Source organism: Phasianus colchicus, chromosome 9, assembly GCF_987193195.1.
Source record: "Phasianus colchicus chromosome 9, bPhaCol1.hap1.1, whole genome shotgun sequence".
Classification (NCBI taxonomy): Eukaryota; Metazoa; Chordata; class Aves; order Galliformes; family Phasianidae; genus Phasianus; species Phasianus colchicus.
Window position 1 is genome coordinate 13,536,124 of NC_143444.1, and position 16,531 is coordinate 13,552,654.

The 16,531-nt window shown below is 36.1% G+C and overlaps 1 long non-coding RNA gene across 3 annotated transcripts in view; it reads left to right on the plus strand.

The window, feature by feature from the left end:
- The window catches only part of LOC149916824 (uncharacterized), a 510,270-nt gene that overhangs the window by 393,322 nt on the left and 100,417 nt on the right, over positions 1 to 16,531 (plus strand). Inside the window, exon 9 of one of the 3 annotated variants that reach the window (XR_016469167.1) lies at positions 15,065 to 15,153. The exons of the other annotated variants lie outside the window; for them this stretch is intronic. This is a non-coding gene — a long non-coding RNA (uncharacterized LOC149916824). Of the gene's footprint in view, positions 1 to 15,064; positions 15,154 to 16,531 lie in introns of those variants that run through there. 3 annotated transcript variants of the gene reach the window in all.

A 16,531-nucleotide genomic window follows, 5' to 3' on the forward strand; every position in this document is an offset into this window, starting at 1 on the left:
GTGGGTCATTGTTGTCTAGACTGCTCTAGGAGCCCCTGGCTGCAAGCTCTCTGACAACATCCCTGGCAGCCACTGCCATTTAAGCTGTAGACCTTCTTTAAGAGTTGTGTCTCTCTCTTCCCTTCTTTCTCTTTCTCTCTCTTTTTTGTTTGGTTTGGTTTGGTTTGGTTTTTTTTTTGTTTGTTTGTTTTTTGTTTTAACCCTTAATAATGGAATTTTGTTACTGTTTTGAGAGGAACTAGAATAGTTCTATTCCCTCTGCTTTTTAGGTAAGTGCTTTCTACTTAATTCCATTTCTCTTTGGATGAATCTTTAATTCTAATGAAGATTTAGAAAATTTCCTGCTAGCTTTCTAGAACAGTATTTCTCACCGATGTGAAAAAATTAAGTAGAATTCAGGTTATTTTCTTTTTTAGAGAAATAATCTTCTCTGTAGTGAATTTTCAGGTTTTTTTGAGAGGAAATCTGGACAGGACAGTGCCTAAATACTGCACACTTAAACACACCATGGGCTTATAGTTCCCTGTGTTCTGATATTCTTCAGTGCCAGTGATCTTGAACTGAGATCTGTGGTTGCCAGCAAAACACAGTTAGGTCACTGTGATGATTGGTTGGATATAATGCCACCAGTTAGCTTTTAAGGCCATGCAAACTCAGTAATAACAAATTGAAACATTTTATAAATGGTTTCTAATTGTCTTTAAAAAAGATTTGCAAATCATATTCTATTGAGACTACACATTAAAATGTTTAAAATACTGTTCAAGTATATAAAGATTTTTTTAAGCAAAATGAGATGTCATAATTTAAGCATCTTATTCTGAGGCAATTATGTGATTCTTAATTTCATAATGGCATACTGTGTATGCAGTATGTATCAAAGTCACGTAAAAAAATGAAAACTTAGTTCTATTCTTAATAAAGACATGACATTGACCTTAAATAAGTTCACCATGACATTCTAATCATGTTATTGGCATTTATTCAGAAACATAATTCTCTAGAATAGCTTGATTGCATTCATTATCACCAGTTAGATCCTTCTTAATGTTTTATCAGCTTGATTCAGAATGCTAAATCAGAGATGCTTGAATTTACTACTAAATCAAGCTGCAGTCTATTTTTTTTTCATATTTTAAATATTTCTGAGCTTATCTACACTCTGGAACCTTGTTTTGAAAACCTTTTGCCTCCTGAAGTTACTTCTCTATCAGTGAAACTAGACAAGCTTATTCATACAACTAAAATAAACTAATCTGAAGCTTGTTTCCTTGAAGTACTATGATTCTCAAGTCATCCAGGTTGGTTTATCTAGGAATTGCTTTAATGCCCTGCATATCCACCCAGAGATGGCACCTACCTCTCAGTTTGCCAGTTCAAGTGTTGGCTAATGACTCCTCATGCCCTTAAAAAAAAAACTTCACAGTGGAATTTTAATTTAAATGTTAATAGGTAACAGAAAGTCGGCAGCAAATTCCTCCCAGTGGCTCTAAAAAGGATAATGAAAATAAACACTTCACTGTGGACAAAGTAAAGCTGATTGAAAAGTTTCCTGTTCTTCCAGTAACAGCATCTCTTTACTGCCAGCTAAATAGCCATTTACCCTTTGAACTTTGAAGAAGGTAATCGTTTACCCTTTGAGACATCCCTGATGAACACCAATTACTTAATAATACTGTAGAATGACATTTATCAAGCAGTTATAAATTATTACTTGTACTTCTTATTGTTGGAAAAGGAAGGGTAATGGTCTAGTTAGTGTCCGTCTGGTGCTGAAACCATCTGTAAGTGGTTTGGCAAAAGGATCAATTGCACTTTTAAAAAGCAGTAGCAACACACCTAGATGAATGGCTTTACATAAATCATGCGTGTGTCATAAAAATCCAATAGTATGTTAAACCTATCAGCTGTGATGGACAGAAAAAGGGTTCCTTCATTTCTTGTGATATGTTTCTAGTAATTAAATCAGGAAAGGAAGGTGGAGAAGATAACTCAGGTGTACAAAAATGGAAAGAATGTCAGCTCAGCCCATGCTATATCTATGGCTAATATCAGGAAAGCTGAGGCAGGAACTTTTGTTGTTGCATTTTTCCCTAAGACAGTGGTCATGGACCCAAACCTGCCAGAGTTCAAGAAGTGTTTGGACACCACTCTGATGCACAGAGTTTAAATATTTCTGAGCTTATGTACACTCTGGAACCTTGTTTTGAAAACCTTTTGCATCCTGAAGTTACAGAGTTTGAAGTTGGGGTATTCTGGTGTGGATCCAGGAATTGGGCTCACTGATCCTGGTGAGGTCCTTTCTAATTCAGAATATGCCATGATTCTATGATGTGAAATGAGAAAAGATTAAAAAAAGAAAAAAAGATATTTTTTTTTCTCAGGAAGAATGCTGCAGCTTTCTGTACACTATCCAGTGTCACTTCTGCTGTTTGTTTATTTATTTATTTATTTATTTTTATTCCATCAATTAGTGTTTAATGGAAACATCTTGTGAAGTAAAATATTCAGGTTGATTCCTTTCTTTTTTGGGGTGAAAGAGGGTAGTGCAGACAGATGATGAGTCACACAGCTGCACCTAATTATGTCATAGAACAGTATCAAAAGCAAACATTTTCGATCTTTCTTTCCTGTCTTTTCTCAGATTCTCTTCGTTACAGATTTTCAAGCCTTTGAACATTGATTCACATCTGGTTTCTAGAGCATAATTTATGAAAATCAAAGACAGGAAGACCTACAATGGTTTTTACTGAAATCACAGCTCTTATTGTAAAGTCTGACGTTACAGTTCATAAGTGCATGGGGAGTTTTAGTCTGGATTTTACATTATTAGGGAGCATTCTGCTTCAGATTAAAAAGAAAAAAAAAAAAAAGACAAAACAAATTATATGCCCTACTCATAAAATAGGAGGAGCATTTAGTTAAAAAGCATATAAATATCCAAAATAAACATAAGAATTTACCCTTTTATTCTTGCAAGGGTGGTTATACCTTCACTGGGAGCTTATTCATTAAAATAGTAATAACCATCATTTACTCTCTTTCCACAGTGAGAGCAAAGTGACCGTGCAAAAATGAACTGCCAAAGTGATAATCCAGCTGTTTCTTTGTGCTTTTACCTTCAACATTGCAAAATTCAATGCTACATTAAACATTAGGAAAATATTTAGAAAGATAGGATTGTATCTTGGGGATAGAGGGAAGCATGGGTAAAGCTGTAAATTAGTAACTTTGTAAAATCAGAGAAAACAAAACAGTCGTAATGAAGTACCGTGTCATTTCAGAAGGTCCTTGCATGGTTTAGCAAATAGAATTTTTTTGCCACTGCTGATGCATTCCAGGCCTTCTTTCACCATGGCAGAGCTGGGCCACAGGAGCTGTCTGTGCTGGTGCTGGCCAGGGCTGGTTTTCCTGAGTCCAGCTGCCTCATGCCTGCAACCTTCCCAGCTGCACATTCAGCCCTGTGAGCACTGCAGACTGCCTGAGTGCAGCCCAGGGGTTTGGTGTGTGACCCTGGAATAGGGAAGGGAGCAGGCTATGCCTCATGAGAATGACACCAAATCAGTGTGTAGACATTAGGAAGATTTCATAAAACAATTTTTGTTGTATTACTAATAAGACTTCACTTGCTAGTTAAACTGTTGGACTGTTAAAATAATAATAATAAAAAAGAATGAATTTACTGTTAATTCTTTGCTCCATTTATACCTTATACTGCCTTTTGGATGTGGTCGTTGGGGACATGATTTAGCAAAGGACTGTTACAGTAGTATGGTTAGGTTGTGGTTGGACTTGATGATCTTCAAGGTCTTTTCGAACCTGAGCGATTCTATGATTCCTTTTGACTAGAACAAGACTTTGAATGCAGCACTGAGTGGGGCAGAAGGAGCTGGAAATTAGGTATGCTGAACACATAGGAACAGCTGAGATGGTCAGATTTAAGCACTAGAATAAAAAGGTTGAAGAGCTTAGGTAAAAGATGGACCGTATAAAGCATATTGGACTAAATGGGTTTGGGGGGGATGTGACACTAAACTATGAACTGAGGCCTATACTTTTTCTCCCAATAAAACATGGTTTACAAATTTGAGGAACTGTTTTCTAGTCAAGAGATTGAAACCCTTCCTGGGACCAGAGAGATTAAGAAATGATGCAGAACATGAAGGTTAAGATAGTTAATGGGAATCAGCTGTTCTTCCTGGGTAAAACACACAGCTGTGCCCAAGGTGATGAAGGATTTTAACTAAGGTCTGGTTTAAGAGCAGAGGTGAGGCAAATGGAGCAGACTCTGGCCCATCTCAGGCAGCACAGCTCAAAGTACGTGCATTTTCATGGACAAGAAATGTGGTCTATTAGTATGAAACAAATATGGGGAATCTTTAGTTATGAAAGTTAGCTTTTTTAGGAAAAAAAATGTGCTGTTTGAGCCTATCCCCAGTGATGCCTGTATGGGAACACCTTTTATTCCTCAGTTAATGTTTCCATACAGAAGCAGGAAAAGAGGCTGGACTATGTGCAGGGTAAACCAAGGTTTCTGGGCCTTTTCAAAACCAACTTTATGGTTAATCTGTGTATACTGTGGGCTGTATGTAAAAAGTTGATCTTTCTAAATCTAAGCTGTTATTTTTCTAACTATCTGACAACCCACATAAATTCACAACTGCTTTTATGGTGCTTTTTCCATTATTTTTTGTTGCTTGCTAATTACTTTTCTTGCCCAATTTCATTTGCAGTTTGAATAAATAAACTGTTTGGTTCTGCCTTCAGGTTATTGTAGGAATAGTCAATATGCAGCTATAATAAAATCATAAATTTCTTTGAACAGGCAATTTTGAACATATCCTTCCACACAGGGTTTTTAAAGCTCAATTATTGTAGAAGCAACTTGCTTAGGAGCTGGAAAGTTTTAGTGCTAATTTCTGAAGTTTTCAAGAAATTAAAATCATACGTAGCTTTATATATTGCACAAGTAGTTTAAACATTTGCCTGGAAAGTTAGATAAAAATGTGTATACTGGAATGCAGAGCACTGAAAAATTTTATCCCTCTTTAATCTAAATTCAGGGAAGTTTTAGGCTGCAATCAATGCACTGGAAGGAATAATTTGTAACAGAACTACAGGCTACGTATTTTCTGTGTTATGAGCAAGACTTTACCATTCTTACCCTGGATAAAATTTTGTAAAATAAATGTTTGCAACCTTTTCCATGATGCTATTTTGAATTAACGTTACTGTAGTTGATCATATAAAATGGCATTATTCTATTTCGCCTTGCTTTCTTTCATATTGCATGAAATTCTTATTTGGGTAGAATTTTTTCTTATATCTAAAAATCTTTAAAGAAAGGGAAACCATTAAATTTTGCTAAAGTATCAATGAATTGCACGTTCACATTAAGGACAGGAGGGCTCTTTAGAAATAGGCTCGTTTTCCCACTTCTACCAGTATGACACCAAAATTAGGTGCTACTGAGTATAGGGTCAGCAAAGGGTGCACTGTTCTGGCTCACTGACTTCGCTTTAATTGTTTTTAAGTTAGCACACGTAAAATAACTTTGTTTCCTGCACAGGTTCAGTTGCATGGCATTTTCAGTGGTCTCCTTGGACACTTATCCATTTGCAGATATATATTTATTATTCTTGATATGCTGTGCTCACTAATGATAACCTGAGAGTTGTAAACTTTGGTGGTCTTTGCAACTGTGGCCCAGCAAACTCATGACTTACTTTGGAGCATGTATTTCCCATTTTCTCATGTATTTAGTTCCCTCTTCTTATCCCTCTAGGTTTTGTAATTAGATAATAGAAAAGAAAAGGACAGTTCCAAGTAGCTGTGCACGTAACAAGGCATTAATTTCATTTTGTCTTGTATTTATATCAACACAAACTCATTTGCATTTGTAAGACAGTACGGTGGGCATAGATTAGCCATGATCTGGTACATCAGAGCACCGACAGGGATCATTGCCTGCACTACAAATACTAAAAATTACTTAGGTATATCTAAATAGTCACGGAGATAATTGCTTTTAGCCACACAGCTATTTAATATTCTTTAAAGGTCAGTTGCTTAAGCTGTATCTATTGCAGCATTGTGCAAAGGCAGTTAGCAGGAGCTGTGAATAACAGAAATGTATGAAAGACTTTATAATATATAATTGTTAATGGGCCACTAGAGGCTACTGCCTCAAGAATAAAAATTAGGATATCTCATGAAGAGTAATACACATCTGGTCAATGTTCTGCTGATGTAATGTGACCTTGATCTCTGGACTAGAAAAAGAGATCAGGGTGGCAAAGAAATTAATTCAGCTTGGTTATCGTATGTTAGTGGCAATGGATGAGGTAATTTGTCAGGCCACAGCTAGACTTGCTGACTAAAATTTCCTTTCTTCCTTCTCTTTCCATAAAATAATGGAAGGCTAGGAGGATCTTTAGCTTATAATCATTGTTGTGTGCTGCTTGCATAATATATGAGCCTTGGGAATAGTCTAGTTATGTACTTTCATACCTGCCATAAGTACTATACTCTAGCAAACACTGAATTAATGGATGTTTAATCCGTTGGGAGGGTTTTTTGAGGTCAGGGTCACGTTTAAACCTTGTATTAGCTAGAATTTTTATTTTTATTTTTTTTATTTTTCTCTTTAGGTAAACACTTATATACATATTTCTCTTACTTCAGCAGCAGGTTTGTTGAGCAGCTCATCTTCTGCCATATGCTGGGCCAAAAACTGTGAAGTTTGAAAGCTTGATCTTGTGAATTCAGTGACTGGTGCTATGGTCTGCAGTATTGTGTGAATATTAAACCTTAGAATGCAGCAGGGATGTAAAATATCTATTAGTGTTTTAAATTTCTGTAAGGTTAAGAAGAGAAGCAGGAAGATGTATAGCTTCATAGCATGCTTGTAAGTTTTATACACAAATGACTTCCCAGATGCTGTTGCATGCATCTTGAGACTGAAAGTCATTGTTGGTTGCCCATGTGATCACAAGACTTTATCCCAACTAATTTGTGTCATGTATCATGAGTAGTTTCTCATGAAGTGACTACCTAGGCACTGCACTGGAGGATGCAGATGAATTTCTGCCCTTGTTTGCTCTGTTATACTGTGTAATTGTTTATTGACAGCAAAAGTGGCACTATACTTAATTGCTGTCAATAGACAGGATATTCCAAAGTCCTCAAACCATGTTTTCCTTTCCTACTTTCCAGATAACAATTTTATAATAAAAGACCAAGGGCAAACAGATAACTGGCAAAGAATTGATCTATCTGAAGGCACATTGTATATCTGCTCCACAAGTTTGCTATGAAGTATCTGAAGTGCAAAGGATAAAAAATGAATAGCATATGGAAAGTGGGGCAGGTTACTGGAGTAGGATGACTCAGAATGGGAAGGTCACTGGTGTAACTAGCAGCTCCAGCAAACAAGCTCTAGTAGATCTTGTTGAAGCGGTTAAAGAAGTTGCTGCCCTTACCTGTCCATTCTTGCCTTCTTGCATCCCCCTTAAGGAAATTGGTAGAAATAAATACTTGCTTCCATGCTACTTGCAGCCCAGTTCAGTTCTAAATATTATTGCAAAACTGTTTAAATTGGTTTCCTGAGGTACAATCTAAGGTGTAAGCTAAAGGATAGGATTGTTCTCAGTAAATGTAAGGTACAAAGTTCAGAGCACAACTGCAACTGCTGGATTTGTGCAGTGCTTGCTATGAAGTCATATCAATATGTAGCTGTCTAGATGCTACATGATATGACAGCTAGCAGTGAAAATCAAGTGAAGAAATTAGAAGAAAATGATGTGAATACAGTTTGAATTTTATAGAGAACAAGCCTTATCATATAGCATTCTGGGAAGAAGATGCATATCATAGAGAAATCAATCAGTTTATGTTGAGTACTATTAAATGTATGTAAAGTAACATTTTGGATTATAATCCATATTCAGTGGATTAAAACTACTGATAATCTCTTGAAATGATTCTAAAAGGTGATTGCCACAGTGTAAATGTTTCCAGCCTGATAGGACAGATCAATATTATTGAACATTGCAGTAGTTTCTGCAGTGATCTGAAAAAAAACACCACCTGTAAAAATTACACATACTAGTCGTAATTCATATATTAGTAAATAGCTAAAATTGCCACCTTATCTCCTTTCAAAAATGTGTAGCAAAAAGTATCATGTGTACACTACGGATACCCTATCTCCTACGTATCCTCCGTAAAAGCTGTTGGAAAGGTCCACGAGTCCCTGGCTAAAATGAATTTGGGAAATGCTGAATCAAGAAAAGAACAATAGCTCATAAGGAAGAGACTTGAAACCATTGCTAGCTTCAGAATCTTTTTGGTTTTGAACATGATACAGCGAATGACCTATGCTCTGCAAAATGTTCAAACACAAGTCTAGACCCACTGAAGTAACCTCTACTCGATGTCCAGCTTCCCAGTCAGTTTTATCTGAGGTTTATACATTCAATACAAATGTTTCTCTGCGAGCTGTTACTGACAATCCCTCTTGGCACAGTCACACTGAATTGGCATGAAGTTACTAAAAATTATGATGGAATAATATCATACTACTGGAGGCTGAGGTTCATCCTGATGATTAACACCAGTTAGAATTTAATAATAATAACATTCAGGGTTTGATCCACTCTTCATTAGTGAGTAAAGTCTGTTCAAGTATTTTTCTGGTACACTAAATTACCTGAAGCATGACATTCCATCTTTTATTAGAAATACTATTCTCCAGGAGCAAGTACTCATTAATAGAGACAAAATATCTAGTGTTTCAAATGCAGTAGTGTTTATCAAATGTAGAGTAAGCGATGTAACCGAACGTAACCAATCCAAGCTGTTAAAATGCAATCATATAGTAATGGCTTCAGACAGTAGTTTATTCTTTTCAATACTGTTACAGTTTCTTTAGTGAAACTAGCCATCACAACTGTGTGAATAGAGCTATTTGTCTGCATCAGTTTGTGCAGAACTGAAGAAAGTCAAGTTTGGATAAAGACAGGAGAAAAAGTTGTCATCAGTTCTGGAAACTCTACTCAGTTCAGTGAGACTGCACCTTTTAACTTGAATGTTATTCCTTAAGAGTCTCTTTTCATAGGACTGTCCATTCTTGAGAAACACTGAGTGGCCTTTTAGAAGCATTAAGTTGTTTAAAGAAACAAAAAGTAATAAAGTCATGAAGACTATGTCTCTTACATAAGAGATCCTAATTTCACCTCATATTATGACGCTTTCTCTGTTAGTTTGTTAATTATTCTTTTTGTTGTAGTTAATTAAAGCCAGCTCACTTTATTAACATTGTTGCTTTTTTAATGGCTCTATAAAACAATTTCTTCCACTCTTATCTTTGCCCATATGACCTATCTTGTTATGGACTATTAGAACTTAAAGTCAAGTATCGGAACTTGGCATTTATTTTATTAATAGACCTAGATTTAGTTTTCTCTAAACTTGAAGGCTTTCCTATGTCATTCTTTCCCTTAGTGATTAATACAAGAGTTGATTCACCTTCCCACAGGAACATTTTCATTCCTGACAGACTTTGACATTTAAAGTGTAAGTCTTCTAGCAACAACATAGGACAAAAGCTGTAGGAGACAGATTTTTTTTTTTTTTTAAATATTAAAAGATGGTGTCACTGAAAGTTTAAAATGCTAAAAGTGATCCTGCTTGTGAACTGTGACTAACCCAAGTGGAGGCAGTTTTTCTAGGAGTTGGACTTGAAAATTATTTTGTAATTTAACACTCTCAGGTGTCACAGTTAGATAAAGAATCCTATTCAGCATGCTATAGCGTATCCCTTGCCAGCATGAAAACCTGAGCCTGATGTAATTCTGATAGGTTAAAGTTCCATTGCAGAAGTCCAATTCTAATTTTTCCCCCCCTTTAGCTACAAGGTTTAGTAATAATATAAGATTTTACAATTTCTACCTTAGAGGCATATACATTTAAAAATAGTGAAGTCAGGTATAAACTCATTTACAGGTAAAGGTTTAAAGCCCTCTGGTTCTGATAGAAGTTGCAGTTTTTTCCAAAGCAACATAGCTGGCAATATAAAAATTAGGATATGTTTTAGAGATTTCTGAAATTACATGTTGCCCTTCCTGTCTACTTCTAAAGGAAGAAAAAAAAAGGCTACGTATATCCGTTTGTTTTGTGGAAAACCCATTATATAATCTACAACTGACAGGATCCAAGAAGATGTTGACAGGTGTAAACTTACTTTGTGTCATTGTGGCAGCAAGATATGAAAACATTTAGCATGGTTAAGAATCAGTGCATTTACATTATCCTCTTTTGTTGAAGTAACTCCTGCAGTACCAGTTAAGCAGTGGAGGGAAACAGAAGAAAGAAATGAGGAAATTCCTGTAAATCAAAGAGAGCACAGCAATTTCCCCAATGACAGGTTTCTACTGGAGAGCTGATAGTTAAAATGGTGAAGCATCCCAGCAGTCTCCTCTGTAGGCAGGGATGGGCTAGCACCTCAAGAGCAGCGGTGCTTACAACCTCAGTGTATCACCACTTACAAAGGCTTAAGTACCAATGCCACAGGTGCATCTGGTCAAGGACTGGAAAAATGGTCTTATGTTTTATTGAAAATGACTAATTCAGTGTAAAAATGGGAGAGGGCAGAACTTGAAATAAAGATAAACCTATAAAGCAAGAGAGTTATAATACCTTGCTGTGTCTATACGTGTTCTTCTCTGTTTTGTTCTCTCTTCCTCTTTTGTCTTTTAGTGAATATTTTGTAGTAGCTATGTTTTCCTTTGGGCTGTTTCTTTCCGTTATATTCATTTTTTAAAAATTGTTTCCAGTTTTTTCATCTGAAATACTCTTTCAATCTTTAAGGCGTGTTCCTTTTTTCCCAACTGAGCTTTACTTTACCTATCCACCTATTTAGATTTTTGTGAGGATACTCTTCTCTTTGATATTCATGTTCTATTTCCCAAGAATGAACACAATAACTCTCTTGACAAGAAAGGCTTTTAAATTATTGCTAACTTTATTATACCTATTATTTAGGCAAATATATAGTAGGAGAATACCACTGTGATAATGGTTATTTCAGGAAATCTAAATTAATCTTGGGTTTTGAATTAGCTTCCTAGCCCACTAGTTAGCTTTCTGTTTTTAGCAAGTAGACAAACTTCTGTTTTTCTTTGGGATTTCATGGAAAGGGACATCTTTATTCCTACATCAGAGACCTCTCAATATGGCAGATCAAGAGATAATTTAGTCCTTCAATTCCATCTTCATTATGTGTTTGTTTACATATGTCTGTGCTCTCTTCTGCCACTTTTGTTTTTTTTTTTTTCTTGTCTTTATATTTTGTGGGTGTGGAGTATGGAACTTCATTCTTCACAATGCTGCTGCATCAAGTGGTAAAAGTATAAATAGAAAACTGTTCTAAATTTATCCCGTCACACCTGTGAGTCAACTTGGTACACTTTTTTTTTTCTCAAATGGCAATTGGTAGGAAACTGTTGTAAATGATTCAATTTGAAGTTTTATGTAATTTTTTATGTTAATAATAATTACTAAATGATAAGAAAAAGTGTTTCTGAATTGTAGTAATAATAATAATAACAAATTAGAGGTTGTTCATATACAAATTCTCCAAACAATATATGTATACAATAACTGGAACCCAGCCAGGGCACATGGCAGGCAATATGTGCTCTATAAATATACTAAAAATCACATACTCTGCATGGATTTGCAAGCTGGAACCTGGCATAAAATCTTGTGAGACAGAGAAGAAGGTCGCTGGGTTTGAAAGACATGTTAGTGATGGCAGTTGGATATGTTCAATTCTTGGTTATCCAGCAGAAGTTGTAATTCTCTACTTGGTGAATCAGATTTCTGTTCGTATTACTAAATAAGTGAGTTTTCTACAGTGATATGAAAAAAGATAAAATGAATAAAGACTCTTTCTTTGTAAAGCTATAAACTATTGGATATAAGGGGATATGGAAAATATTTCTCAGAAAATTTGGAAAGTACATATCATGCATCTTTAGTATCACTTCTTTTAAAGTATTGCTCTGGAAACAACACAATAGGCGAAAAGAAGACCAGCATTGAGAGGTATTGTAATAAGAACCAGAAAAATTTATTTTGTGCAGTAGAAAACAAAGATTGAGGGTTATAGAGGGCTATATAAACAGTGTTATATAGCTGTGCAAGAAGATGATCTGTAGAACACCTACAGTAGGTTTTAAAGCACAAGGCTGCAGATGTCATGACCACAGATGAGGTGATAACAATGATATCAGTTCGAGAGGAGAAGAGATGGATGTGTTAGTCTGGGGTGGAACTGTTAATTCCAATAGTCTTTGCAGGAAGAAGACTAGTGATTTTTATTTAGTCCATTTTTCTATGTGAAAAAACAAAAAAAAATGTTAAAGCTGAAATTAAAATTAGAAATAGAAGCAGCAGAAAGCTAGTGATGATTTGGCTATAATATTTCATGGAGGGAGCTGCAATGGTATAAAATAATATTTGACGCAAAAAAAGTAACGAACATAAGTCGAGAGTAGTCTATATGCCACCCAACAACTGTATTTATGTATATAATTGCTATTGAGCCACACTTTGATGATGGAGTAGCATTCAGATAAAATTAGCCAGTTGTAGTGATAGACTGGTATCGACTAGAATCTGCAATATGTATGTATTCTTGAAAAAACAAAAGAAAGAAAAAAACATGGAGGTAATATGGTTATATAGTGTCATGGTTTTATGATATTTGGTTATCAGTATTCCACATCATAACATCATGTAGTGCACTGGGAGTTTAACTGTTAATACTCAAGTTCCGGGTACCTGTCCGGAAGAGAAGAACTACATTCCCCACGGGGCTTTGCGGTCAGAGAGATGTAACTCCTGGCAAGGTCACCTGATGCGCTCTTCTTCGTCCGCTCTTTTTCGTCTGCTCTTTTTCATCTCCCTGCTGCTCAACTGGACTGCGCATCTCACCTTAGTATTATGGTGAGCCTATCCACCTTTCAGACATTCTCTCTCTCATTATATTTGATTTATTAGCTTCAATTCTAATTATATTGTATTATGGTACGTTATCTTGCATTCCGATACTATATTTAGTAAATTAGTTTGTTTCTCCTCAGATCATTGCCGCTGTTCTTAATTATTTTTGGGTCCCCTGTTTCCGTTTTCCAGGGAAACAGGGGACCCAAAATTACAAAATCCTTCCGCCCCACTAGTCACGGAACTGGGCCAGAACAGCCCGTAAACCGTTGACATATAGATATAAATATTTCATTTCATTTTATACCAAGATTTTTAGTAAAAGAAATACGTTTATGCTTTTGAAATCTTCTGCTGTGGGCAAATTAAATTTCTTCTCTCCCTCATCTGTTACATAAGTAAGTAATATTAAGGATGTCTGTGCATGATAAAAATTTAAATATGAATTACTAATGTCTCTATGTGTATAAGCTCAGAAATCAGCATATAGATTTTCTTGTTTCACTACTTTTCTTCTTTGCTGTTTGATAGCTGTTTTCTAGATTGATTTCATTGCAAACAGATAGAAGTTCTAACCTAATATTAAGTGAGTGCTTCAGGGCTAATCACTACAAAACAAAGCCATAGTCTGATCTTCTGGCAGTACAAGTGTCTCCCTCTCCTACAGTCATTCAGAGGGGTTTTAATCAAATCCTAGAAGTATAAAACTGTAAAATTTCATGAAATATTTTAAAAATAGCATGAACATAATTTAACATACCACACATATTGTTTTTAGTAGAATGTAAATCAAAAAGAATTTATTCTACTGTAACATAATTGTATTGGTGTAGTATTGTATGAAGATTGTGTTTCTTGGGCAAAACAGCTGTTATGTAATGCAAGCGTAGAACATAATGTCTAACCTGATACAGTTCATCAGTAAACACAGTAAGTGCTTCTTAGTAATTGGTTTTTGAGTTTGTCAGAAATGTCTGAGATAATTTTTAGGAGACAGAATCACTAGTGAAGAAGTTCTGATTCGCGATTACGATGGCGGGTGTCCTGCCAACAGGAGTGCACCTATGGAAAAAATGTTAAAGCTTTTCTACCTTTTCTCAAAGTTCAGAGGTATTCCAGGTGTGACTACAGATTATTTCACCTATCTAACTATGTGGATGCAAAGACTACTGGAGACTCCTGAGGAAGTAAAAAGACTTCCCTGAAAAGAAATATTAGTAAAATATTTATCTTCTAAGTTCTAACGCAGGAACAACATTTAATTCCTACAAGTTCTACTTCATTTTTTTTGTTTGTTTGTTTCTTTATTTTTTTAATTCTTCCTTCCCATGCCATTGGGAGGGGATGTGAGCAAGCTATTGTGTGGTGCTGAGCTACCTGCCAGGTTAAATAAAGAACAACAGCTGTAAAGAACTGACAAAAATCATAGTGTTACAGTATCTCCTCTCTCCTCTTAGGGATGCCGGCTTCGCATCTGGACATAATTCTACCCCACCAATTCTATATGTTTAAAGAAAAACAATATCTATTCTGGTACTAAGATTCTATAATCACTTGGCTGGCAACAGCCTGCTGAATCATAGTCTACTATGTGCAGAGGTGTATATTGTCTTCTCCAAGAGCTGGCACTGTTTCATCTATTGCCTTTAGAAAGTCTCCTTTGCCAGTAAGGTGGATGCTGTCAGAGCAGATTGCTTTCAAACCAAACGCTTTTGTCTGTTTCATGAATCAGTATACCCTGCACAGTTTATCTTCTGTCAAAATACACATGTGAAGTGTTCTGTGGTCTCTTATATCTGCATTTCCAAACTGTTCGGATTTGTCAGAAGCTCCTGCAAGTGAATAAGTGAAAATTCATCTCGTTACACCATCTTCAGTGTTGTTGGGGCTATTTGAGTGTTTCGTTTTTTCTGAGCAGGATGAAGTCAAACTGTATGATTGTTTTCTAGGATATTTTCTCTAGAGCTGAGAAATTTCAAGCAAGTGTAAAAGTTTAGGCTGACTTTTACTGTTTGATATGGAAATTATATTTTTTGTTTTTTTCTTCCTCTATTAGAACCCATGGTTTTCAGAATTGCAGAAAACTGTGCTGGCTGAACACTATCTGGGACTGCGTTCCAAAACATCATGTGGCCACAGTGTCCTCTGAATTTCTACCTTTCTCTGCGTACACCTTTGTAAATGAGGAGCATATAATTACCACACTCATAACTTTTTGTGTGTGACTTATAAGTCTACTGAAGAACAAGTATGGAAAATTTTCCAATGTTTTAGATGTTTCACCATATTTGTAGCCCTCCTCTGGAAATTGATAGTTTTATGTCTTATGTTGTGGCATCCAAAACTGCACAAAAGGTCTACTCAGTGATATTGCACCAGAGCAGAATGGGACAACTCCTTCTCTCATCTGGCTGGCAGTGCTGGGCCTTGCACACCTCAGGGTACAGTTGGCCCTTTTGGTTGCCAGGGCACACTGCTGGCTTGTATTGAACTCATGGTCAGCAGGAACCCCCAGATCTCTTTCTATGGAGCAGCTCTACAGCCTCTCATCTTCACACTGTTGCCCACTCTCAGGTGCAGAATCCAGCACTTGTCTTGTTAAATTTCATGTGGCTGGTGATTACTCAGCTCTATAATTTGTCAAGATCCATATGCAAGACGTCTCTACTTTCAAGGAAGTCAGCAGCTCCTACCAATTCAGTGTTGTCTTCAAAACTACTTAGTATACTCTTGAGTTCTGCATAGATTTTATTTTTAAAAATAATTAAAAGAAGTGGCCTTGAAGTGGAGCTCTGGAGAACTCCACTACTGACTGGCTGACATCCTGAAGTAACCCACATTACTATAGTCCTTTGAGATTGACCTGTCAGACAGTTGTCCACCCATAGTATTATGTACTTATCTGTATGGTTAGGGCATTTTTTCCGGAAGGCTACTGTGAAAAACAGTATCAAAAGCTTTTCTGAAATCCAAAAAGATTATATCAACTGGCTTCCCTTGGCCAACTAGGTGAGTAAACTTTTCAGAAAAGGAAATTAAGTTTGTTAAACAAGACTTTCCCCTAGCAAACTCATGCTAACTAATTTTGTTGTCTTTGAACTAATTTATTTTGGATTTATGACAGCTGAATTTTGTCTACCACTTTATTTATCAATCACTTTGTATCATAAGATTCTTTATAGTTCTTTGCAGGCACTGTCTTTAGTGCCCTCTATGATTTTTCCTGTCAGCAAACTTTGTCCAGTCTCTCCTTACACTCTTTCCGTATCATTAACCAGCTTGTTTTACACTGTCTAGATGTATTTTGGCATTTACATGCTCAGCAGCTGAAATTTATTTTATGATAATTTTAAATATTTTAATATTTAAATGTTTTACCATTGTTTGTTGAGATCAGTTCATTGGTTTTAAAAGATGGGATCCTGGGCTCCATCAGAAGAGGGGTGGCCAGCAGGGACAGAGAGGTGATTGTTCCCCTCTACTCTGCTCTTGTGAGGCCCCATCTGGAATACTGCGTCCAGGT